Source organism: Bos grunniens, chromosome 16 (assembly GCF_055505025.1).
Source record: "Bos grunniens cultivar Pamir isolate PY7600 chromosome 16, Bosgru_T2T1.0, whole genome shotgun sequence".
Taxonomy (NCBI): domain Eukaryota; kingdom Metazoa; phylum Chordata; class Mammalia; order Artiodactyla; family Bovidae; genus Bos; species Bos grunniens.
In genome coordinates, this window is record NC_141180.1 from 5,277,059 (window position 1) to 5,284,926 (window position 7,868).

Here is a 7,868-nt window from a genome sequence, read left to right on the forward strand (position 1 = left end):
TTCCCAAGAAAGAAGCCACAAAAAGTAGGAGCACTAGACACATGGAAAAGTTCCCCTCCCGGAGACAGCAGTGATCTGGAGCACAGCAACAGGATGAGGATGCCACACAGCAGCCTGTTCTCGGGGTGCTTGAGGCTCCAAACATCTGCCTAATTAGATGCCTCCCCCTTAGGCCTCGGCTGGAATGTAAGAAGATGACCCTTTTCACTTTAAGTCTGGACACTATTGGCTGACTATGAGCTGGGCTCTGGGGTGGGCAGCTCTGAGTGGGAGCCCTTTAAGAGTGGCCTGTCATATCGCTGCTGTCTTGTGGGTCTTAGGAAGTGATCCCATTGGTTTTCAAAACCAGATAATTGGAGGCTCCTCTCTCAACTGTATGTCTGCAAAGTGGGAATGCCCGATGTGGGGTCTGAAATCCCTGCTCTTCAGGGAGAAACTCGAGGTTCAAAGGTCCTCCTGGTTGTGGAACACCATACTGAGGTAGGGTTTATGGTAAGATGGGTTCCTGGGGTCTCCTACCCACTTCGATGTCCCCAGGTGACTTTGGGCAATGTGTCACTCAGCCAGGTCTTCACATGATTTAAGAGGAAATTGTTCATACGTAGCTATAGATTCAAGTGTGTCCGTGGGAGGATGTGAGTGCAAGACTTTCTACGCTTTCATTCTGAAATAGGACCTATTTTTAATTCATTTGTAATACCTTGCATATGGTTAAGATAGAGACTCAAATGTGTTCTGATGCCATGAGCACACACCAATTGGGCTGTGAATGGAGGCAGCTACAATTTGAGTCAAAATTTGCTCTACACAGGTGGTGCTAATGGTAAAGAACCCACCTGCCAATGCTGGAGATATAAGAGAGGCAGGTTTGATCCTGGGTCAGGAAGATTCCTTGGAGGAGGGGATGGCAACCCATTCCAGTATTCTTGCCTGGAGAATCCCATGCACAGTGGAACCTGGTGGGCTACGGTCCATAGGGTCACAAAGAGTCAGACACGACTGAAGTGACTTAGCACACATGCATGCTCTATACAATATATTCTCAAAGTGGATAGCTTTTTTTCTTTTATGGAGATTTTGTTCCTGATGGCTTCTCTTGCCTTCTTATGCTGAAATGACTGATTTAGCTGTGGAATGGGAAGGAAACAGGCTGAGATATACAGACCAAGCAGAGGCTTACAGTCCTGGAGGAGAAGCCAGGAGTAAAGATGAAGGGGGATGCAAGGCTGACATACAATAAGCTAGGCGAGGGGCCTGTTCAATGACACTTGGGCAAAGGTGTCCCCTGTTGAGTCCAGAAAGGGGAGCTTTCTAGAAAGTGTAAGAGTGGAACAACCCACCAGCACTCAGTTCTGTCCTGCATAGCCAGTCCTGGAAAACAAAGGAAAATTCTGCTTGTAGTCTTTGGAATATTTTAGTAGAAAGCAACACAGACAAGGTGTTGGAGAATCGTTCATACTCACAGCTCTGCCCCATGGCGTTAGTTTGCTTATCAGTAAAACATGGGTATTCTCACAGCAGATCTTTGAGATCCACATTCTGTAAGTCAGATCTTTAAGCTCCCTAGTAAGCACAGGGCTTCCCTGATAGCTCACTTGGTAAAGAATCCACCCACAATGCAGGAGGCCTGGGTTCGATCCCTGGGTTGGGAAGATCCCCTGGAGAAGGGAAAGGGTACCCACTCCAGTATTCTGGCCTGGGGAATTCCATGGGCTGTTTAGTCCATGGGGTCGCAAAGAGTTGGACACGACTGAACGCCTTTCACTTTGACTTTCAGTGCAGGATGCAGCAGAAACTATTCTGCATGGTTGACAGGCACTTTGCTGCTCTTTCCTCACTATGCCAACCACCTCCAGAAATCCTGTCTGGTCAGCACATCCCAAGACACAAGGCTGAATTTAGTCCTGGGCGGGAAGTATTTCACAGCTGTGAGCCTGGCTGTGGTGTCAGGGAGGATGCTTCTCTGCACTGTTCCTCCCAGTGAGAGTGGAACCGGGCAGCCCCCAGAGTACTGGCGCCCATATTCTCATCTGGTTTAAGGATCAGCCTGTCTCTCCCCCGTGTGGATGTCTCACTCCTGTGTTATTTTTCCCTAGTGAAAGCATGTACTGACTTCCTGGACCCACTCCTTAATGGACACATGCTCTTTCCACTTCATTTCCAACTTAGCATAAAAGTATCCTTCTTTTGCGATGAGGGAATCTTAGAATGGAGGCCAGACCCTGTGATGAATAGTGACTCTCTTGGGTTCTGAGGTTAATCCACAAAGGGATGCTGGCCTATGGAATAGAAGTACCCAGACTGACTGACTGACTACCCAGCAGTTTTGAAAGAAAGGGGGCACCACTATTAAGGACATAAAGAAAATGCCACATGTGATTCAACGTTGAATACAACCATAAATATAGACACTGAGTTTGAATTCATGGTTAGAACTTGAAGGAAATGGGGAGATAGTAGTTTGAAGGCAGGAGCATGTAATTTTCTGGGAAATCTGCTATATATATAGGACATATATTGGCCATATAGGACAAAAATTGTTTGAAATGTGATAAATCAGGCAAAGGTTGTTTCGGGAAAATAAAAACCAATCAAAAGTGGAATTTGTAATAGTGTATGGATAAGAACTAATTCAGTCACGTGTTGCATCAGCCACGTGTTGGATTGGGGGATTATAATGGCCAATGTCACTGTTTCAGGGAGTAGTATTAGTTTCTGGATCTAGTCCTCTTGGTAAAATTCAGTCTGTGGGAGCTAATGCCATTGGCCACTATGGTAGTTAAACAATTTCCAATGAATCTTTGATGTTTACAAAGTCTGCCACCCAATAATAATGAGCAGATTTCATAAGAACAACAGGATACAATAATAATCTGGGCATTTCAGCATGGCAGAGACCTCTGTGAGCCTCTTTCGGCCATTACAGCCATAGTGGTAAGAACAACGTTGGTTCATTTCTGGATGTTCTCTGCTTTGCTTCCCCAATCAGGAGCCATTCTTGCTCAGGACCCAGTAATAAAGATGACAGGGATGCCAGAGGTCTGTCACTGACACACCGGTGAGGGTCTCGGGCACAGTGGAGAATCCAGTCAGAGTTCAGAAACTCCTGAAGTGACACTGGGATATGATGTCTGTTTGACTATTAAGTGTGCACATTCCGATTCTTTGTCTGTCACAGGACACCATGACACTTCAGCATAATTTGGCTTCTGAACTTCTGGCAGCTACTAAATTCAGGTCCCTAATGAACCGAGACTTCCAACTTGTTCTGAGCCTAAGAACCAAATGGTGTTTAGGCTGAAGTGAGAAAGCTGAGCATGTATCAGTGGAGAGATGGAGAGACGGGAATTTCTCCCCTGCTTGCTACCCTTTTTTCCTTAGGTTCCAATTAAAAGGCAGCTCTGCTAGTCATTGTGTTTTGGTTGGAATGAAAAGCCCTTGGAACAGCAGCATTCCTGTGTGTGAACAGCAGTGTTCCTATGAGTATAAAGAATAACCCTGCAGCCTGGGTATCTCGTTTTGGTTTTTTTCCACTTCGTGAAATCACCTGTTGCCTGGATCTATATTTAACTGAATTACTGGCAAAACACTTCTTTGTTGTAAGAATTTTTAAAAGATCTGGTATGTCTTATACATCATATGCTCATGTTACTAATATGGTAAGTCATTTGTTTCCTGCCAGTGTTGAATTTTGTAGAGAATATGTGGGGAGAAAGAAAACATAACTGTACATCAAACTTTAGTTACTTGCTTTTTTTAGTTTCACTGCGAAGGAGTAATCTCTCTTAAAATTTTTGTGTCCTTTTATCCCCTCACATATTTGAACTATTTATCCAGCCTCTCATTTAGTCCATAGTATTTATCAAGGAGGGCTTCCCTGGTGGCTCAGTTGGTAAAGAATCCACCTACAATGCAGGACACTTGGGTTCAACCTCTGGGTTGGGAAGATCCCCTGGAGGAGGGCATGGCAACCCACTCCAGTATTCTTACCTGGAGAATCCCCATGGACGGAGGAGCCTGGCGGGCTGCAGTGCATGGGGTCACAGGGTCAGACAGGACTAAGCGACTGAGCACATTGATCAAGGAAGGCTCTCCATGTGCCAGAACTGTCCATGTTGGGAGAGTGCTAAATAGGAGAGTCTTATCCCTCCTTTCACGGAGCTCATTTCTATTTGGGGAGAAAGAAAATAAATCAGTAAACAAGCTTAAAAATGAATATATAAAATGCCATGTTATGATAAAATATGATATGTTATAGGGAAAAGAAAACAGTTTATCATAAAATTAGTATGGTATAAGGAGTTGAGTCCCTTGGACTGCAAGGAGATCAAATCAGTCAATCATATAGAAAATCAGCCCTGGAAGGACTGATGCTGAAGCTGAAGCTCCAATACTTTGGCCATCTATATAAGAGGTGGCCAATAAGAGCCAACCCATTAGAAAAGGTCATGCTGCTGGGAAAGATTGAAGGCAAAAGGAGAAGAGAACAGCAGAGGATGCGATGGTTGGATGGCATCACCTACTCAATGGACATGAGTTTAAGCAAACTCCAGGATATAGTGAGGGACAGGGAAGCCTGGAGCGCTGCAGTCCATGAGGTTGCAGAGTCAGATACAACTTAGCAACTCAACAACAACAACAACAAGGAGGTGAGACAAACTGAAATGAAATAAGGTGCCCTAAATCCCCAAACCATACACTACAACAAAATATTCCAAAAATTCAGTCATTGAAAACAGGTAAAAGTGTTTTATATATCAATACATTACTGATTTATCCTACGCTATTTACTAGAGCAAGGCAAGATTTTAAAAAAATTTTTTTTCTTGATGATTTAAAAATGTTCATTTCATTTTGGTATTTGTTAAAATAGCTTGCTAGAAATCTATTTGGACATCTTATAGGATTATGGTAGAACTTTACAAGAACATTCAATGTGTATAAAACTCAGATATACAACAAACTCAACCTTCTAGAGACATAAAGCTGAATATAAGTAAGTAATATAAATATATAAATATACAAGGGGGTATGTAGCCAAGATGATAGAGCAGGAAAAGCCTGAGCTCATCTCCTGCCACAGGAGAACAAACTTTACAGCTATATCTAGAACAGCTGTGAATGAGAGACTGGAAAGCTAGTAGAAAATATCTTCTCCAACTGAAGTTCTAACGGAGTCAAAATAAGCTAGGAGGGGCAGAAACATGGGTATAGTGGGGTTAGTATACGGGTATAGTAAAAACCCATACACCCCCAGGGGGGCAACCCACATACAAGAGGATAATTGCAATTGCAGGGTTCTCTCCAAGGAGCAGGGGTTCTGAGCCCCCATCAGGTTCCACGGCCCAGGCATCCTACACCAGGAAGATGTACCCCCAGAATGTTCGGCTTTAGAATTCAGAGAACTTCCATTTGGGAGACCCAAAGGGCTGTGAGAAATAGAGACTCCACTCTTCAAGGGCACACACAAAATCTTACATACTCTGGTACCCAAGGCAGAAGCAATCGTTTAAAATGATCCCGCGTCGACCTGCCTGCTGAGTTTAGAGAGTCTCAGAGAGGCAGGATGCAATTGTAGCTCACCTTGGGAACACAGACCCTGGCAGCAGTCATTTGGGGGAGCTCATTCTATCATGAGGACGCTGGCAATGGAGCTCCTCCCTCTAGCTTATTAGCTTCTGGACCCAACCCCCCTCCCCAGCCTGTCAGCGCCAGTGATGGGATGCCTCAGGCCAAGCAGCAAGCAAAGCAGGGACACAGCCCCAACCGCCAGCAGGCTGGCTGCCTTAAGATCCCTTGAGCACTGAATTGCTCAGGTCATGGCCCTGTCCATCAGAGTGTCCACTCCCCACACGTCTGTGCACCAGAACAAGCCCTAACGCACCAGACACCCTGCAACCAGAGACTCTGAGAAGAAGCCTCACTCACCAGTGGGCCAGTACTGGCCCCAATACCAGCCTCACCCACCCACGGAGCTGTGTTGGAGCTGTTGTTGTTTTTTAATCATTCAGTCATTTCCGACTGTGATCCTGTGAACTGAAGCACACCAGTCTTCTGTGTCCTTCACCACCTCCCGGAGTTTGAAATCACATGAGCAAGTCACAGACAGCAGTAACAATCACAGCTCAGTTTTTGTTCCAGCAAAATGTAAGTAATTACTAACGTGGTTAATGCAGTTATTTTATGATTCTGGTGATCAAACACAAAGAATTTGTAATTGACGTAATTACCATTTAGATAGTAAAAGCTCTTTAATAAATATAATTAAACCTATCCTGGAGTTGCTCAAACTCATGTCCATTGAGTCACTGATACCATCCAGCTGTCTCATCCTCTGTTGCCTCCTTCTCCTCCTGCCCTCAATCTTTCCCAGCATCAAGGTCTTTTCCAATGAGTCAGTTCTTCGATCAGGTGGCCAAAGTATTGAAGCTTCATTTTCAGCATCAATCCTTCCAGTGAATATTCAGGGTTGATTTCCTTTAGGAACACTAACAGTAAAGATAGTCATCCAATCACAGGGGAAGAGGACAAAAGAATAAAAAATACAAAATAGAACTTAAAAAAAAAAACAAAATAATAAAATAGCAACAATTACATACCTATCAATGGTTACTTTATATGTAAGTGGACTAAATAATCGAAACACATACACCGACTGAATAGACATAAAATAAGACCCATATATATATTCTGCCTACAGGAGATTCAGTTCTGCTCCAAAGACACACACACACAGAGAAAGCAAGAGGGTAGAAAATGGTATTCCATGCAAATGAAAATCAAAATAAAGCCAGGGTAACAATACTTGTATCAGTCAAAAGAGACTTTAACACAAGACTGTAAGAAGAAACAAAGAAAGCCATAAGATTAAGGGATCAATCCAAGTTGGAAATATAGCAATTGTAAATAAATATGTATATCAAATTGGCCACCTAAACACATAAAGCAAATATTAACAGATAAAAGAAGACATGGACAGCGATTAAATAATAATAGGGACTTAATACCCCACTTACATCAATGGACAGATCATCCACATACACACATACGTGTGTACATATTCTATATATTATACATATAGAGAGAGAGATGGAGAGAGAATACTACTTAGCCAGGAAAAAATATGATATCGTGACAATTGCAATGACATGGGTGAACCTTGGGGGTATTATACTAAGTGAAATAAGTCAGATGGAGAAAGATAAAGACATATGATTTAGTCACACGTGGAATATTAAAAATAGCAAAATAAATAAACCAAGCAAAAAGAACAGGTAGACACAGAGACTGAGGAGCCGTTAGCAGAGGGGAAGAGTAGAGGGGAGAGTGAAATACGCAAAGGGATTAACTGTGTGATGAGAGATGGAAACTAAATTTTTGATGGTGGACCTGCTTTAGGTGTACAGAGCTAGGAATAAAATGTACACATGAAATTTATATAATGTTATATGTTACCTAAATTTACATTTTTTTCTTTAAAAAAATGGAGAAATCAAAAATTTACAAATAAAGTAATGACATAATGTTAGTGATTATTTTCAAAATGAATCCGATAGGGGAAAATGGAGTGTCTGGATAAAATATGATTATCCATATGTTGACACTTGTTGAAAGGAGTGATGGGGACACTGGGTTCATTACCTTCTCTCTCTGCTTTTGTATATGTTTGGAAATGAATTGGGAGCTAAAAAATAGAAAGCTACAGCCGAATGCTTTAACCTTGTGGCCATTTTTCATCATAATTTAAATGAACAACAAAGGCAATTTTGGAGAGAAAGTGGGCATTCAACAGTGCAAATAACATAATAAAAACATTTACCTTTCTAAAAGGAAAGCCAACTAAAGCTAAGTTATTACCCCCACATTGT

The 7,868-nt window shown here is 42.6% G+C and overlaps 1 long non-coding RNA gene across 2 annotated transcripts; it reads right to left on the reverse strand.

Annotated features, from left to right (window-relative positions):
* Window positions 1–1,012: 1,012 nt before the first annotated feature.
* LOC147356077 (uncharacterized) lies at window positions 1,013–5,723 on the reverse strand. Of its 2 annotated transcripts, none has more exons than XR_015142584.1 (3): window positions 5,584–5,723; window positions 3,991–4,168; window positions 1,013–1,371 (listed from the first exon to the last, which is right to left on the reverse strand). It is a non-coding gene; the product is annotated as an uncharacterized LOC147356077 (long non-coding RNA). The 2 variants fall into 2 exon arrangements; XR_015142585.1 differs by having other exon boundaries at window positions 5,483–5,594.
* Window positions 5,724–7,868: the final 2,145 nt, after the last annotated feature.